Source organism: Thermobia domestica, chromosome 7, assembly GCF_964235325.1.
Source record: "Thermobia domestica chromosome 7, izTheDome1.hap1.1, whole genome shotgun sequence".
Classification (NCBI taxonomy): domain Eukaryota; kingdom Metazoa; phylum Arthropoda; class Insecta; order Zygentoma; family Lepismatidae; genus Thermobia; species Thermobia domestica.
Genome location: NC_137460.1, coordinates 203670130 through 203689193, shown reverse-complemented (window position 1 = coordinate 203689193; position 19064 = coordinate 203670130). Strand labels below are relative to the sequence as shown.

The 19064-nt window shown below is 35.1% G+C and overlaps 1 protein-coding gene across 1 annotated transcript in view; it reads left to right on the top strand.

Moving 5' to 3' along the window:
- Positions 1–8706: 8706 nt before the first annotated feature.
- LOC145690675 (uncharacterized) overlaps positions 8707–19064 on the top strand; it is a 29838-nt gene continuing 19480 nt past the window's right edge. The window contains exon 1 of the mRNA XM_081765814.1: positions 8707–8931. The gene's annotated coding sequence lies outside the window, so the exon portion shown is untranslated. The remainder of the gene's footprint in view (positions 8932–19064) is intronic.

The following is a 19064-nucleotide window of genomic DNA, read 5'->3' as shown; positions in this document are numbered from 1 at the left end:
CTTGTCCAAATATGTAAATGAGGGCAGTTATCAGACGCGAAAAGCTAAAGTAAAGAAGAAAAAGCAATTTTCTAGTATAGGTACTGAGTGCATCCGCTCAGCTCAGTACCCACAAAAAAATGCCCAAATAGCCCCTACAGTAAACTTATACCGCGCCGGGAACCTATCTCATGCACTACACCCGGAATTCTTGTATTGTGCCAGCATTGTGGAACTGTTCCCTAAAATTTCAAGAAAGCCACATAACAGTGATGACAATTAACGCTCATTGTTTCTGTTTTTGGCGCTGGTTTACTTTTGGTGCATCACATCTGAATTTTATGTTTAGAAGTGTAGGATTACTACTCTAAACTTATTAGGCCGGCTATACACTATAAGATAGATCCTAGGAAATCTCTTACGATTTATCCTAGAGTCAAAATCTCAACGTGTATGGCAACAGATCCCATGTCATTTCCTGTGTTCTGAACGATCCTATGAGATTTCTCTTGTTTAGAGCACGCTCTATTTCGGAAAGAAAATTCGTAAGATTTCGATTTAAGCGACATCAGGTGAGAGAAAGTCAAAACAAAACAAATGAAAACACAAATGATGAGGTATCTTCTGATCGTGCAGGTTTACTTTAGATGTACCACTCGAAATAATTGTTGAAAAATTATAATTTGTCACTATTTCCTAAATGATTTGCGTTGACTGACATGAAAATATCTTACATAGCATAGATAAAATCCTTGAAGGAGACCAACAAAAGCAATTGTTGATAAACTACATTTTTTTAAAGATTTGCGTACAAATACGGGGTCAAGATATATATAGTATAAAAACTATAGTGCAAAAAACGCAAACCAAGTTGTGCTAGGTTGTTTCTAGAAAGTACGAATGCTATTTAACCGAGTCAGAGCAGGGCTAAGCGGAGTCCCGAGCGTCAGTGAGAGGGTGCGAGCGAAGGAAGCAGGCGCGTCAGTTGATGTAGTGAAAACGAGTGCGTTTTGGTAATGATACGAGTTTGAATAGCACTTGTCATGGTATCGTGGTAGTAGCGCTCCACTCGTAAACATAAATTATAGCTTCTGTAAACTATGCAGAAACTCTGGTGGAAAATAGTAACACCGGTCAACTTTCATATGCACTCACTTACGTAAAAATTTCGCAGAAGGGGTCAAGAAGTAAGCAGAACATACCAAATTTACAGGAGAAATGGAAGATGCAAGTATTTAGACCTAACACAACCTAACTAAATCTAACCTAATGAAGTTAACTAGCTTAAACTAACCTAATATTAATAGATGTAAGCGAAATTCTATCACTTTTTGAAAATTGTGTTGGACCCATGTACTAATATAATCTAACGTAACATAACCGTAACTAACCTGAACCAACCTAAACTAAACTAATGTGAATATAAACTACCGAAATTGTAACATTTCTTAGAAAAAATAGCTGGACCCTTTCTGCTAAACATAGTCTCACCTATTTTAACCGTCGTTAAAACATTTATAATGATTTTACACTAGTAACCCTACAGTTGTAAACATAAAATACAGGTGTATTTAATTATGTTGCTTCCAAAAAAAATTGTTCCTTATAAATATGTCTTTTCGTGCAAAGTATTAAATTTTACTTGTAAATCTTCTAAAATATGGTGCGCCAAAGGTATACCAGCATCCTTCTGACTTATGCTTTTTTTTCTTTTTAGAGGTATCTAATTTAACAATATAGCGCCTGATATTAATATCAGTGGGATGTGCAATGTGGTTAGCATAGTAATTCTTCAACTTTATACTTTTATTAAATAGAACTATTTCACAATGTTGATATACGTCATTCGGTCAGACAGGAAAACTCTTCACGTGTATGGCACACAAGGGTAAGATTTCCTACAAGATATGTCATAACATTTTTCCGAAGATAAATCCTAAGATATTTCCTAGGATTGATCTCGTAATGTATAGCGCGCCTTACAAGTGCTTTACGACGGATAAAATAAGCGAGTTGATATGAAAGATGCCTGTATAGAAACTATTTTCCACCGGCGGAGAATTTCTGCACAGTTTACAGAAGTTGTATTTTGTTTACAAGTGAAACGCTACTAGTATAAAACCATGACAAATGCTATTGAAACTCGTATCATTGTTAAAACCCACTCGTTTTCACTACCCTCGCTTATGCGGATATCCAACTTTGCTGACGCGCCTGTTCCCTTCAGACGCACCCCCTCACAGCTTTGCTCTGCTACGACTCGGTTAGATAGCATTCGTGCTTTTTAGTGGCGACCTAGCGCAGGTTGTTTTGTTTTTGGGGGCTGTAGTTTTTATGCATGCATCCGGACGCTGTATTTACGCAAATCGTAAAAGAATTATAATTTTACAACAATTGCTTATGATACCCCCTTGAATTTTAACTATGCCATGTGGATATTTTCATGTCGCCCAGCTTAAATCATTTAGAAAACAATAAGAAGGTAATTAGTGAAAGGATTCTAATTTTTGAACAATTATTTCGAGTGGTGCGCCAAAAGTAAACCTGCACGCTTTTTTTTAACATGTCACATTTTTTAGAATACAAATTACACAGTATACTTAAATCACCTATTTTTATTCTTTTAAAGGATGTACAGTAATTACATTTGTTCACACCAGCAGCGTTCGAGCGGTACCTTCACTGCATACCTCCTCTAAGGTCTTTTATAAATACTTTTATAAATAATATAAATCGTGCTACAAAAGATTATATTTTTCGTATGATTCTAATGTTTCCCTTGTCCAGGCAGCATTGTTTTGAAATTACAGCGATAAATAAAGTTGAATGTCGTCAGGCGCTACTCTTTTCTGATTGGTAGTTGTATGCAAGACTTGCAAAGTCCAGATGAAAATAGAAACTGTTTCAATTTCTTCCAAGTTAGGATCCAAATAAGGACAGCAGAAAATTTCAGCCTGAACTAGGGGCAAGTTAGCTCTCACACAATCGTTAAGTAAGGTCGTGAATTTTAGATCGTGAATCGCAGCCTTACTTCAGTCCCGTCTGAGACAGGCTTAATTAACAGATTATATATCGTCGGTCTAATGCCAAAACTGCGAATGTGCAAATTTTGTTATTTTCACCTAAGTGCAGTTTCATGTTATTTGGGGCACATAGATTCCAATACTAGTCCCATTTGTGAAATATGGGTATATTAGAAGTTATCGTCTCTTTTACATTATGGGAACTACAATTATTGAAATACTTCGTGCTACATTCCTAGTACAAATACTACAAATGACAGAGGGTTATTATTCATATATCTAATGTATAAATCCTTCGTATAGTGTCAGAAATATCTGTGTTTAGGTGCTATATTTAACGAGAAATAATGAATGTCTTCGGAGATAGAATTTACCTTCGCCAATAATTTTCCTGTGTTGTCTGAAAAAAGCAACCCCGAATAAAATTAAAGGCGTAGTGAAAGGAAAGTAGAGATGGTTGATCTTTCTAGGGATAAAATGTACTAGGGGACATGGAGACTACAGCACTCCCGAATTTCGTAGGTACTTCTTTCTTCCTTCGACTGAAGTCATTTTCCCAAGAGTGATATGCACATTATCCGATAATTGCATGCAAAACAAAACAATTAGCTATGCCATTTATGTTTTTCGTGTACATGTAAATGTTGGTTTTGATATTTTGAACTATTTCTGGCTGCGTGTAAATGTAGGTGTCAAGTAAATATTGCAGCATATTTTTTTATACATCTATGTACTTTTTCTACACTTACGTAATCCTAATTTCCATGCACTTCTCTAGAATTGGATTTTGTTTATGATTTGGGAGATTGTCATATCAAGGAATATGAGTCCTTGTGTATGAAGGGACTATACTTTGGATATAATGTGATGAGCATTATTTGTTGCAATGGTCTTATGAATATATCTAGTTTGAAACCAAGATTGCTAATACTATATTCATTACATATTCTTTCGATAAATGATTTATACAACTGTAATATATATTTGTTTTTAAATATTGTATTCCCTGTTATTAAATTTATTTCATACAGCAAAAAATTTAGTTCTAATGATCTAGAGGAAACAGGCCATGACGCCATGATCTCTACATAGTGTTTTTTATCGTTTGTTTTCTAGTAAATAATTTACTCATTCAAACAATCGATTAACACTATATTTAATAACGTCCATAGGTACAACATCCACTGTTCCTTGGGACAAATTTACTTCCCTGACAAGCTCTGGTAGTCTTCTCATTGGTGCTATCCCTCTGTAACTATGAAACTGAAATATCAAGATATCAGGAAGATTTTTTTTTTCATTTAACCTTGCACAAACACACCCACTTATGTAAAGCAAAACATAAAAAGTGTCCCTGGGATAAGCAACACCCCCTACTATTACTGTTTGGCATATTTAAGAAGCGTTAGTCTTTTTCCCTTTCATTTTAATTGGCTTCAAATCTTAAGAATACAAAATTGGTTTCATCATTCGAAGTTATATTTTGCATAAGTAACAGTATCAATTTTCTAATGCCTCTTGTTCGTTTAATTTTAAAGAAATAGCACCCAAGATATTGCAGTTTTTAACTTTAGTTTATGGAACACTGTCTACAAGTTGTACAAACAAACAAGGCGAGAGTGGACGTGGCGGAGAAAGTGACGTATGGCTACATGGTTTTGCGGTATGGACATATTCTTATATTATACGAGGGAGGACCCAAAAGAAACCTGACTTTTGTTCTAAAAAATAATTTATTACATTTTTTTTTTTTTTTTTGCAAAATTCTTTCAGTCTCCTTCAAAGTACTCTCCATTAAATGCGATTCATTTCTCCCATCTTCATTACCACTGTTTGAAGCACCTCTGGAACTCTGGAACTTTTATATACTCCAATGCGCTCTGTGAGGTTCTTTTTACAGCCTCTACACCATCAAAACATTTTCCTTTTAGATTTCTTTTTAATTCTCGGAAAATGTCATCATGTTGGTCAAAAAGTTTGGATCACTTTCAATCTGATTTTTCAAGTCCTGGATCAAATTCAGAAGAATGATTTGATCCTGTGTGAGCAGGCGAGAAACAAACTTAGCGGCAACATGTCTCATTTGCAAAACCTCACGCTGGCACGAGCTCCAACTCACTCAAGCCTGTTTTGAAATATCATCGATTATGAAACGACGATTCTCGCTGATTTTGGGGTAGATTTGTTCAATGTTTTCGTCGTTTCTAAATGATGAAGAGCACCCAGAACGCGCATGATTCTCACCACACTTAAAGCGCCCAAACCACTCAAAAAATTGTGTGCAGTTTATAGTATCCTTCTTGAAAGCCTGTTGAAGCATTTTGTAAGTTTTCGTTTTCAATTTTCCAAGTAGGAAGCAAACACACTCCTTGTTCCTTTGAATCTGCCATAACGATTTCGCAGGCGGCAAACGAGAACAGTTGAGAAAAACAATAATACGATCAAACGTTAACCTCCTAGGCAGACGCCGCTTGGCCAACTAATCTGGGAAGGTCTCTACTAGACCCACCTAGCAGGAGTACTCGCTACTACGCCTAGGAACGCAGCGCTCTTTCAATCCGGTTTCTTTTGGGTCCCCCTCGTAATATACTTGGATTTCGTGCTATCGCAGAGAGATTTTCACTTGTTGCTTTGAAACAATGTTGAATTGAAGTGCATTAAACATATAAGTAACTTAATAATGAAATCACAGAATTTCATACAACTGAACGCCATACGTGTTCAATCTTTAGTTTCATGGCATCTTTGATACAATTTATGAAGGAAAAAAAATATTGAGTCTGAACGGCGTAAGGAACCAGCTACACCAGTATTCGAGGCAAGACTTGCATCAGGGATCAAAACCGAGACAATAAGGATAAAAATACACAAGTAGTACCCACTCAGCCTCGACAAAGCATCTATAATACTATTCTTAAATTGTAAGTCCACGTTTCATATAGCCTCGGTACTTAAAAAGGACGTTATGCTCCGACAAACAAACTATTCTTTTTTAGAAATGGAATCCTTCAAAACTGAAAATTTTGAAGAGAATGTGTACTTCCTTCAATTCTACTTCACCACTACTAGCTCACTGGGCCTCGCGATTAGTTTTGTACAAGTGTCGGTTCCATAGCATAGTTCAAGAAAACATAATGATATGCCACATCTTCTAACTTTCGAGTAAACTGAAGAAGAAGGTTCAACATTCTCATCCAATTCAATGTAATACACATAAACAATTTTCCCCTTTTCGTGGTGGCTTAGTGGTAGAGCGTTCACCTCTGGTGCATGGGGTCCCGGGTTCGATCCCGGCTGCCGCCAACTGAAGTTTTTGATAGACAAACACCGTGTGCGTGGGTTTCCTCAGGGTTCTCCCGTTACCTCCCACTTTAGGATTTATCTTCGGAAAAATGTTATGACATATCTCGTAGGAAATCCAGCCGTTTTGCGCCATACACGTTAGGAGTTTCCTGTCTGACCGAGTGATGTTTTTCAACATTATGAAATAGTTCTATTTAATAAAAGTACAAAATTGATGAATCTCTATGCTAACTACACTGCATATAATACTAATATTAATACCAGGCGCTATATTGTTAAATTGGATACTTCAAAAAAAAAAAAAAAAAAAGAATAAAAATCAGAAGGGTGCTGGTGTACTTTTAGCGCACTACATTTTAGAAGATTTATAGGTAAAATTCAATACTTTGCATGAAAAGACATATTTATAAAGAACAATTTTCTACAAGCAATAGAATTAAATACAAAGTAATACACCTATATTTTATGTTTACAAGTGTAAAATCATTCGGATAAAATATGTGAGGGACAATGTATAGCAGAAGAGGTCCTTCAATGTCTGTTTTCACTTGTTTTGTTTTCACTTATTCTCACCTGATGGCACTTAAATCGAAATCTTACGAATTTTCTTTCCGAAATAGAGCGTGCTCTAAACAAGAGAAATCTCATAGGATCGTTCAGAACACAGGAAATGACATGCGATCTGACGCCATACGTTGAGATTTTGACTCTAGGACAAATCGTAAGAAATTTACTAGAATCTATCCTATGGTGTATAGGTTGCCTAATGTTTTCCAGTGCCTTCTGCCTTCCGTATCTATTGCGATAGAGCGTTTTACTTCGTATTATATTAAAAAATGTATGTTCCTCATATGCACTAGTAAGTGCGCAAATAGCATCTTTGCTGGCGGGGAGAAAACAAATTCGTTTTCACTTTCTCTTACCTGATATCGCTTAAATCGAAATCTTACGAATTTTCTTTCTGAAATAGGCCGTGCTCTAAACAAGAGAAATCTCATAGGATCGTTCAGAACATAGGAAATAATATGCGATCTGATCCCATACACGTTTAGATTTTGACTCTAAGGATATTTGAAACAAAATCTTTCGCTTTTTTTTAACACACCACGGCGCTGCAATCGGACCAGAAATGCTGGGGAAAATGCTACGGAATAGAGCAGGTTCTATCGACAAGAAATGCCATAGGATATGCCATGGCATGGGGAATGCTATAGCATTTCCTACTTTACACGATAGGATGTCGATGATACGATTTTTGCTACGAGAAATGCTACGATAAATGCTTCCGTCTAAAATTAGCCTAAGAAAAGTCGAAAGATATTTCCTAGGATTTATCTCATATTATACAGCCGGCCTAACACACTAGGGACTTTCAATTTTTAAAAACAGATAAGCCTAAACAAAATATATATTTAGTTACATTTAAATTTGGCCTCCTTTAGTTTCATCTATATGTAGTACAATCAGAGGCGGATGTAGAAGGTAAGAATTATGGGAGCAGCCAGAATCCAGATGTATATAATCCGCCTTATGCAGAGTCTTTGACGTATGGTTAGCGTCACACTAAAGGATTGACTACTGCAGCAAACATAGGTTAGTCGCTTTAGTATGGCTTTAATCATGTGCCAGAACTACTCTGCATAAGTACCAATGAGTTTACTATAATTTTTCAAAAATACATAAATAATAGCTTAAATTACTTTTGTCATTCAAAAAGCTGGAGGGCCTAGGCCCCCACGGCCCTGGCTAGATCCTCCACTGAATATAATACATATGAGTTCTCAAAGCATTAGGATAAGATGATAATGTCATAATACTAAGCGTTTGAGTACTGTACGATTCAATCGTTAGTCAAACTCTTAGTATGGCTCTATTCGCTCGTAATAATGACTCTGAATAAGGCAGCATACTTTAACACAGGGATACAAATAACCAACAAAATTTTACAAGCCCAAGAAAAAAGCTACTAGCTCACATCCCAAAATAGAAATCTGCTTTACCTTCGGTATAACGTTAAATACTCGACCGCACCGATAAACCACTCGCCCGGGCGAGTGGTTATTTGTATACCTGCTCTAACAATATTTATAGACATACTTTTATCAAACTCCAAATTCACGAAATGTCGTTTTATCTGAGGGAAGTATTCAGGTAGAGGATGAAGACATAGTTAACGAAAGAAATTTAATTTTTAAACAACTGTTTCTAGTGGTGTCTTGAAATTTAATCTGCACTTAACAAAAGATAAGATAAAATAACAACTATCTAAAGAAGTCAAATTTGTAAGGCAAATATTTCGTATCAGGACTTTTTGTCCTAATTTACCGTACTTAAGTCATGTCGAACATTTAAAATGATCAATTGCATAAAGATACTCTGCATGGTCACGTGGTAGATGAAATACTACAGTGTTTGCACCATCTTCCTAGAACATCTTTGGAATGCGCGTGTTTGCCATCTTGTTTAATTATGCTTCAAAGCTATTTGTAATTAAAATAGGATAATGTTTGTTGTTCTTGTTTTCTGTAGTAAAAGGCAGTAGTACACAAATAGTGCACGCCAGTTATGCTAAGATGGAGATAATTTTAGCCTCAGAAGTCAAGTTTGATGCTAGGTAAACTACAAGGTAATTAAATCTTTAATTAATTTATTCTAATTTAGTGCATGCAAAATAGTAAGCCAGCGTTACTGAAGATAGTGAGATTTTCAAGTATAGTTATTTGTACAGTATGTAGAAATAGAATTACGTGCTGATAAACGAGATTATATGAACTATAGGTAAGTATAGTTCGGATTTATTTCAATGTTTGTGTTAGAAATTAAACGAAGGTTTTAATTTATCATTTTGAGTCAGCGGTTATCGAACAAATGCTTGAAATACCGATACTTTATTTGTGAGCATGAATTTTTTTGTTATAATACGGGATTATTACTAACTTAGAAGGTTACTGAAAATAGTGTACTCAGAAAGTAGTTAATTTGTGAAATATATTGCGAGTTTCAAGTTTCAAAATCAGATTCTTGCTTAGGAATTTAATACATGTATAAGCTAAATGAAAAAAATAGCCAGCAATAGATATTCTTGTGAACCAAGAGAAAGTTTAGATTTGAGTTTTACAAGACAGTTCAAATGTATCCTTGTACTTAATATCACGAGAGAGTCTTTCTGAATAAATAAACTACCCTTGTACTACTTACGAAATACTGTGCTGTACCAAATCACGTATATGACAGAAAAATGATTGTATATCCGTTCGCATACATATATACAAATGATCGCATATCCAGTTCGTTTCATAGTTAATGGTAAGGAAGATAAGCATTTGTGGTGTCTTGTGTGAGGTTAAATAATTTCCATACTTTAGTCACTCATGAAACAATGAGTCCTTGGAGTAATGTAGTTGATTTTTTGTGCATGTAATTATTGACATAAATATTCTATAGCAATGCAAGTAATTACACTCTGTTAATTTTAACAAAATGGGTCCAAACTTCCCTAACCCAACCCGACACTACCCTACTTATTCCTACCTTGCGCCATGTCAACAACATAGGGAAATCACTTGTTCTGCATAAAGTGCACTCTTGTCCGAAAGTGAAACTAACTTAGTGGTAGCTTCGAAGTTGATCATTTATGTGACTGAAAATTATATAACATTGAAACCTTTTTTAGAAAGATTATAGTCCGTTGTGTAATGTGATTTTGAATCTTATTTTACTTATATTCATGAACGGCAGTGTGTTAAGTTCAGTACTGTAACTATTGCAGTTTTCGGTGTGTTTTTAAAAATCAATTCTTATAATATAGCCTACAATTTCAGAACATAACCAAAAGTATTTAATTTCTTGTCAAGTACATGATATGATTATTTATATAGTTTTTGTGCAGATTGAAAATATCCAGGTTAGAAAATGTTAAGTTTACGGTTAAAATTAAAACACGAAAACTCTTTAAGATTTAAGATATTTAGAACTCCGTCATGGCAATATGGTTGACTTACAGGCCTTTAGCCCGAGAGACCCTCGTTCGATATCCGGTGGGAGCCATGTGGCTCAGATCCTACGTTAAGTTGTAGGTCTACGTCTTGTACAGCCTCGGTACTTAGGGAATGCTAAACTCCAAATCATACAGCCAACTACTAGAGATGTTATGAAATGAATTTCTCTCTCTCTCTCTTTAAGTCTACTTTACTACGAACTTCGATTTCCTGCAGTAGGTGCTAAAGTTATTCAAGATTTCACAGAATGTAGAATTGTATCGGTCATAAATTCGATTCAGAGCAAAATGTCATTGCCTTGACTGTTTGCAGGTATGCAGCCCAAAGAAACAGAGCGAGAAAAACACGAACGTCTTTTTTTTTTTTTTTTTAAATTTATTTTATTAGTTTAAAGTCCCGCAATTATGCTTCGAGACTGAGGCAGGCGGTAATAATCAGAGCTAATTTTTTTTCTTGTGGTCTAGGCGCCACAATTATGCAAATCCAATTTTGATATATAGGCCTACATATTTTGGCCTTAAATTATAATTAGAGGTATTAAGATTAAGGCTTCAGTGTACAGGCTTTTCCTTAAAGATAACAGCAATTGAAGGCAACAAAAGTTAAGTTTTACAAAGCAGCTATGTATGTGTTATGTCCATGGTTTTGAACGGTAAAATACAATTGTACACTTTTCTGACTGGATCAAAATCCTCTAATTATGGAAAATGCATCTTAAGGTCCCAAGGTACTGCGAGCTTTGAAATATTTGATTCAAAAGTCTAGCTAACTTAAGCTCTGCAAAACTGAACAAATAAATTTATAATTGTAGCACAATAGTAAAATTTCCTTTGTGCTCTCCGTATCAGTATTTTTAGAACAAAAACTTGCCTTTTGGGGCATATTAGCTTCTCAGAGCTTCGAACGCAAGCGCAAGTAATAATTTGTACCTTACATTTAATCTTTTTACTATCACTCGGAACTTCCCTAAACTCCAGTCTGTGTTCTTTTATGAAGTTTCAGGCGACTGGAATATTTAAGTTGCTTTGCGTCATAACTTTATTACAGCATAAATCGTTATACTCAGAATATATTGGTCTTTGCGATGAATGCATGCTAACGATTGACCAATGCGCCATCTTGCGCCACATTATAGAGAAAATTCAGTGTTACAAGGGCAGTTTCCACATTCATTGACAGCTTGTGCCGTACCTGTTGTGCGTTGATATATTAAAAATATCAGGGATTACTTAATGAAGTAATAGGTTGAATATATAATAATCATAAGAAAGAGCAAGTACTCACCATACCATCCAAATGGCAGTCCAGGCGCAGACGTTTCACCTACATATGTTCGCCATCTTCAGTGCCTATCTCTTTAATAAATCTAATTTTACTTGAAGAACCACATTATTCTTCTTCACAGTAGAAATTAATTATTGTTGCCAAATTTTCTCATTAATAACATATGCTGTCTTCTTAATACCTTTATGCAGATTTCAAGAGAATAAACTTCTACCCTTTAGAAATAACGTTTAGGTATTTTTAAAATGTGGCTTGTAAGTTTCCAGGTTTTATAATCTGTGCTGTGTTATTACCAGTATTCAAAACAAGTGAAAAAAATATTGTTGGCAGAGTGGTGGGTTTTCAAATTCAGAAAATTGGAAGATTGTTTTTGAAAACTTTTAAGAAGCCAGTCTTTTAAACTCTGTTCGATTTTCTACTAGTTTTCTGATGTTGGTTCGGTTTTCCATGAAAATCTTTGTGCTACAAGAACATCGGCGAACATTGTGCTTTGGCGAATATCACATTGGTTTCAGCAAAAACGCAGAACTCTTCTGAAGAAGACGGTTTGGTGAAAATCCAAAATTTCGTTTTTTTAGAAACCAGTTTTTGATATATATATATATATATATATATATATATATAAACGTTTTGCCTATCCTGGAAAACAATGCCGAGAAGTTTTATGTATGGGTAAAAACTTAACTAGCCCATGTAATGTAGTTGTGAATATTTCACATCAACATTACTCTTAATTGTTCAAGATGGAAATTTATTTTCATCTTTGTTGTTTTCCTTTTGATGCTTTGGTGAGTACTCAAGCTTTGTTATGATTATCAGGCTCTGAGTCATGATCCAAAGCTATGCAAATATGAATTCCATGGAATAATAAATAAACCATAATATGGGATGTGAATTACGCATCTGTATTAGTGATAATTCCATACCTAAAATTAGGCGTACGAAGAATAACATTTTATATCATCTCTAGTTATTCCAAGATTGTAGTTGGTTTGTGTGGTTACGGTAAGAACTTTCTAGTTTTGATGCTTAAAGTCCTACAAAAATAGGAAGAAAAAAAAATCATTTTGGGGAAATTGCTCCTTTTAAAGCATATATCCACGCTTATATCAGATACTTCACAGTAAGTTCTAAACATTTATTGATATTGTGCATGTTGCACTTTATTGCTCATTTCATTAGGGATTTCACACTATGAAACCAATTTTTTCGTTTGAACTGGTTGACTTAACAGTTTACAATTAGACTTCTTTTTTATGCTCTATGGAGTGTCTTTTTTCTAGTCCTGAAACATCTTTATTTTTTGTCCAATTTAATAATAATAATATTTGGCGTTATAATAGCCGAACAAACTACCATTCTTTTTTCTTTTTTTGTGAAGTTCCTTATTTTATTCTTCTTCTGATTCAGTTTGTACTTCCTATATTTCGCTGAAGCCATTGCGAACTACTGGGAAATTGCAGTTTTAAATAACAGAGGAGTGCGAACTTCCTTATATTTTATTTACCCATCTTTTTATTTTAAGTACCCAAAATTGACATCAAAACTGTTAAAAAAGCACTAAGATTATTTATTCAACGCGTTTACATTTTAAATTAAGTTCTGAAAAGAAATCAGTTTTTAAAACTTTTTTTTTTCTGATCTTTTTTTCCGCGGGTAGGGACTATTAAGACATTAGGGGCCGATTTAAGAAACTATATTTAACTATAATGTGGTGGGCTACCTGCATATTCCCAGTGTGCAAAGGATTTTTCTTTTTTTTAGGGGGGGGGGACGGGTGGATAGGGCAGTAGCTTTAGTGTAAAATTGTTAACAAAACGAAGCCAGTATGTTTATTAGCATACATTTAATTTTGATGAACTTGTGCAATATTTCAAGAAATTACTCGGTTTTCTTCCGGCAGTGCTATTTTTTTTTTCTCTCACATGTTTCTATTTCTTAACTTTTTCATTATTGAGATTTCTTAGATGCATATGTCTTCTGTCAAACGTATGCAGAATTTATAACTGAAGATAATTGTTGTAACTGAATCTAAAAAATATACTTAAAACTTCTTTTATGGTATTGACTTACATTTAAACTCATTTTTCAAGGCTGGTGGCTCAGTGGTAGAGCGTTCACCTCTGGTGCTTGGGGTCCCGGGTTCGATCCCAGCCCCCGCCAAGTGAACTTTGTGGTGGACAAACACCGTGCTCGTGGGTTTTCTCGGGGTTCTCCCGTTTCCTCCCACTTTCTTCATTCCACCATTTCACTCATCTCTCATTATCACCGTCTCCTTTAGCCTAACCGGCATAACCGTGGGACGTAAAACTCAAAGATTTCATTTCATTTTCATTTTTCAAGGCTATATGGTTAACATACGTGCCTTCGGCGTGGGGTCCCGGATTCTCTTACTGTTGGGAGATTGTGTGTTTCGGATCCCACGTTAAGCTGTAGACCCACGCCCGATATAATGGATATGGACTACACTATCAGAAGGAAAGAAAGAGGGGGGAGGGGAGGAATGCAGAATTGATCTTGTATATTACCTTTACTGAATATAATGTACTGTACGTGTTTCTTATTCTTTCTTACGAAAGGAGTAAGCCTGATAAAATTTTAAGAGGTATCAGTCAAGGTAAACCGTTAGAATATTTATCTCAGAAAATGTAGGTGTCGGTTCAGAAGAAAAGCTAATACGTTCACATATTTTAATAAAGCTATAATGACGTAGTTTCTTCCTTTTACAAGCTAGTACAAACTTTATTTAGGCTATTAAAATTTTTCAGGTATAATTGTCTACTTTTTCAAGGCATTTTAAATTTCTTCATTGTTCAAGTATATAATGTTAAAAATTAGATTTCTGGACTTTCGGCAGTTGCGGCCATTTTAGTCCCTCACGTATGAGAAATGGTGTTCTGGACGATTACTCTGTCCGGAGAATTGGGGGGAAAAGAAAGAATCGATCTGAGACCATTATGTTAGGTACCAACTCAGCATTTCCCTGGTATGAATGGGGAGAACTCCTCCCAGGATGGCTGACCTGAAAAAGCTTTTACACTTTTTTTACTGAGTGTTCCCAACGGGAATCAAATATGTTAGTATCTAGGTTATAAAACTCATAATATAAGAAACCGTTAATTTCGAAGTTCATCCGTGATATATTATTTATTTTTTTTCACCGATTGAATATATATACAAGAGATGTTTGCAAGGATCTAGGAATTTGTAAATAATTAAGCTAACGTGAGCCAGTTATGTAAACATAGACCTTAATTTCAATTGGGTGGGAACGTAAAACTTAAATCACAAAATAATTTATTTGTTTCAATTTTGACAAATATCATAATGATTATATCTTACTTTTATATTATTTACACGAATTAAGAGACATCTTAAACCCGTGTAGTAGAATTTTGAGATTTGTTTTTTAAACTCCCAACTGCCAGAATTGTACCAATCCTGGAGGAATCATCAAAAAGTCTCCTAACTTCTATTGTATTTACGTTGCACTGACTTCTGGGCAGTCATGCCATAGGTGTGTTTTAGACATTTAAAATAGTGTTTTTTAAATGTTTTCTAACCCTGTTTATAACGAAATTATGAATAAAAACACCAGACAGAAATAAGGACACTTTTTTTACTGTATAGAAACAAATAAGAATTATTTCAGTATTAATGCTCTCAAATGGACTTTAAACCCTTAAGTCTCAATTTAGTTAAGACATTGATAATCTCTGCATATTTTGGAAAAATACAAATAACGTATATTGTCAACTACATTGAGAAATTTGCTAAAGGCTAAACGCAACTAGCGACTTCTCAGTCAAAATCTAAGTCGGGATCTATTGGGAAAAGTTCGTCTTGATACCTAGGAAACCATTTGTACATTTTACGTGTCTTCTAATATAAATGGTTCGTGTTCATATAGCATAAGAGGACGAAAAACATCCACTTCATTACATCAATATCGAAAAAGAAGTTCTTCAGCTGTAATGTAGGTAACTATTTCACAGATGTTTACAAAGACATCCAAATTCAGCAGACCTTAAACAGAACATCAGTAAGCATTGTTCTGATGCATTTCCTTCGTCAAAATTTTACTTTGTTGCTAAAAGACTTCCAGAAGACACTGCCCCAGTTCTCTTTCTGTCCTAATAACCCCATTTCATAGCGAAATGGAACAGTAATAGCATCCCTGGTAAATCATATAATGTATTGTAATGACTAGTGTGATTATTTTTTTATAGTGCTTTGAAACATAGTAAAACCATATATTTTACTAAGAAAACTTATCTTTCTTAAATGATTAGCTTACAAAGTTATACCAGACATAGCGTTATGAAATCCCTGTGCGTTGGTTGAAAGCAGTTTTTTTTTTTTATTTCCTATAACAGCTACTAAAACCATTTTCTAAAAGACTGTTATGCTTGCCTTGTGAAGAAGTTCTGCTACATAAAGCATATTATACAGAATTGAGCTATAAAAACGTAGAAATTATTGTCCCTTGGTATAATTACTCTTCTCAGGGCCGACATTTTCTCTGATCATAACCTTAATATGCTGGCCGAAGTGGATATTGAACTGAAAAATATTGGTAGAAGAAAAGTAGGTAACAAGAAGTTGAATACTGTAAAGTAGAAAAACGAGGAAGTAAGAAATCTTTTCATTGAAAAATTCTAAGGAAAGGATAGCTGCAGGAAGTGACATACGGTAGATGAATAGTAAACATTACATACAGCAGGCTGTAGAAGAAGTAATAGCGAACACAAAGCGGCTAAGAAACCATGTGTTGCAGAAAATGAGGGAAAGGAAGACGTGGAAATTGGGTGACAGAAAAGGGCAGAAAGATTTACAGGAGATTAAACAACGAGTTACGAAGGGAATCAGACAGAGCAAGGGGAGTTTTACAAAAGAAAATGCAAAGACATAGAAGAATTGGGAAATATGAGGAAATGTACAGAGGTGAAATCTAGCAAACTTCGGAGGAAAAGAGGGATATTACGATGCCAGTGGAAAATAAGAATGGGAAGTTAGTTAGCGAGAGAAGTCATAGGAAGATGGAAAGAATATGTTACGAACTTATATGAGAGTAGGAATAGACCGTGTAGCCTGGATGTTGAAGAAGAAAATGAAGTACGGGAGGATGATAAAGGTTTAATATTCTTCTGGATGAGCTTGAAAAAGCTATATCCGAGATTAGAAATGGAAAGACAACCAGACTAGATGATATGCCAATCGAATTCATTAAGAATACAGGAGACAAGAGGCAAGAAAGAATTGTTCCGACTTTGTAGTGAAATATATGAAACAGGAGAGTGGCCAAAAGACTTCTTGAAGACGATCATGATACCGATGGGTAAGAAATCGAACCCAGAAAGATGTGAGGATTATAGAACTATTAGTCTCATATCACATGCAGCAAGAATTTTCCTTCGAATACTGAATAGAAGGTTATATGGAAGAACAAATGAAAACGGTGAGGAACAGTTTGGATTCAGGAGAAGTAAGGCACAAGAGATACAATTGGATTATTAAGGGTAATCAGTAAAAGGTTTATGGAAAAGGGGAAAGAGGCGTATGTTGTATTTATCGATCTAGAAAAGGTTTTTGACCACGTGAATTGGGAATTAATGTTGGGAGCTTAGAGCTAAAGAAGGTTAAATTGAAATGGAAAGATGGGAGACTCATAAGAAACATATTTGAACCAACAAGTAAGTGTTACAATAGGAAAGGAAATGACAGAAGAAAGTGTAAATGGGAGGAGTGTTCGACAGGAATGATGTCTCTCGCCAACATTATTTAATATCTATCTAAATAGAGAAAAATAGCCTACATAGTTAAGACGGCATTTCGGTACGAGGTAGAATGATTTGATGTATACGGTTTGCAGATGATATGGCATTTGTTGCGGAATATGAAAACAAGATCAGTAAGATGTTAGAACACTTGAGGAACGGCTGTGAAGAATATTTGATGAAAATAAATGTTAGAAAGACACTATCCATGGTGATTGAAACGAAGCGGTCGGTGTCAAATATAGAAATAGGAGTTGAGAAAATAGAACAGATGACTAGTTCTCGATACCTGGGTATTATTATTAGTGATGATATGAAGTGGTAATGTGAAATACAAGCAAGAATAGGAATGACGAAAGAATAGGCATATATGCATGCCTATATGCCTTCACTTCTCCCTGTCGTTATCTGTACCTTTATGATTTATTATATGACAGTTGCTACTTTATTATTATACGGATTATATGACTTTCCTACTTTATTATATGACAGGTAAACTCATGTGCTGTAGTTGATTACAACACTTACAAAATAGGTGTTGATACGTCAGATCAAATGCTGTCGTATTACTCCTTTGAAAGGAAATCTGTAAAATGGTGGAAAAAAAAATATTCTTTCGCCTCTTCAATCTGAGCATTGTAAATTCGTACATTTTACATAGAAAACTGGCAACGAGCAAAATTGCACTTCGGCAGTATTTGATTGATGTGACAAAAGGATTGGTTTCAAATGTAGGACTGGAAATCCAGAAGCGATCCCAGGCATCAACTGCAGGTAGACTTTCAGGCTATGGACATTACCGATACTACTTACCTCCAAAGGCTGCAGATCCAAGCTGTAAAGGACAGCGAAAGTATAAAGTGTGTTCAGATCGCGAGAGATTGCGTACAGGAAAAGCCAGTGGAAAACAGATCACAACTTACCTAAGTGCGACGTTGCGCTTTGTATTGGAAGATGCTTTGAAGTTTTTCACACAAAAGACAAATATTGGGATGATTGAATGTAGGGTGATAAAAAACAATGTAATTTGTATATATTGAGCAAACTTTCAACAGTTGAGAAGTGTTTATAAACTTTTAAGTGTACATATGTGTGTGGTCATTCAGTGTCTGATAAAGTGGAAAAATATCTATCAAATGGGCCTGTTGCTGCGTGGGACACAAAACCTGCAAGTACATGATACTTTTTCTTCTGATAGATCGCTATTTGTACTTTCATGTCCCAAAGTTGCAAAAGTTTCGAATAAAAACTTAGGCAGATATGATTTTTTAAAATAACCTTTATTTTGTGCCGGACACAGGGCTTTAATAATTTAAATACCCCCTCGGATCGAAAGTGTTAATAACAATTTTTGACACTGCGATTCACTCAAAGCCTGCTGCTCAATTAGTAAGATTCGACCGCTGCGGGAGTATGTTTCTAAGGTTTCCCTAAGTTGTCACTAAGGAGGATGCTGTATAGTCTCGAAGATCCATTCTGTTCTTTTTGTGGAAAAAGAAATCCTTAAAGTGGGTTCTTTTACCGGTAAAGTAAATTCAGGATTGTGTTTAGTGTCAAAAGCCCTGTAAGGGTTTCTTCACGGATAAGAATTCTACTCATTAATGTGTCTACAAATCGACATAAAAATCCTTTACTGTACCGAAGATGATGACAAGAAGTCGTTGAAATATATACGAAAAAAATTAATTATACCGGTTCTA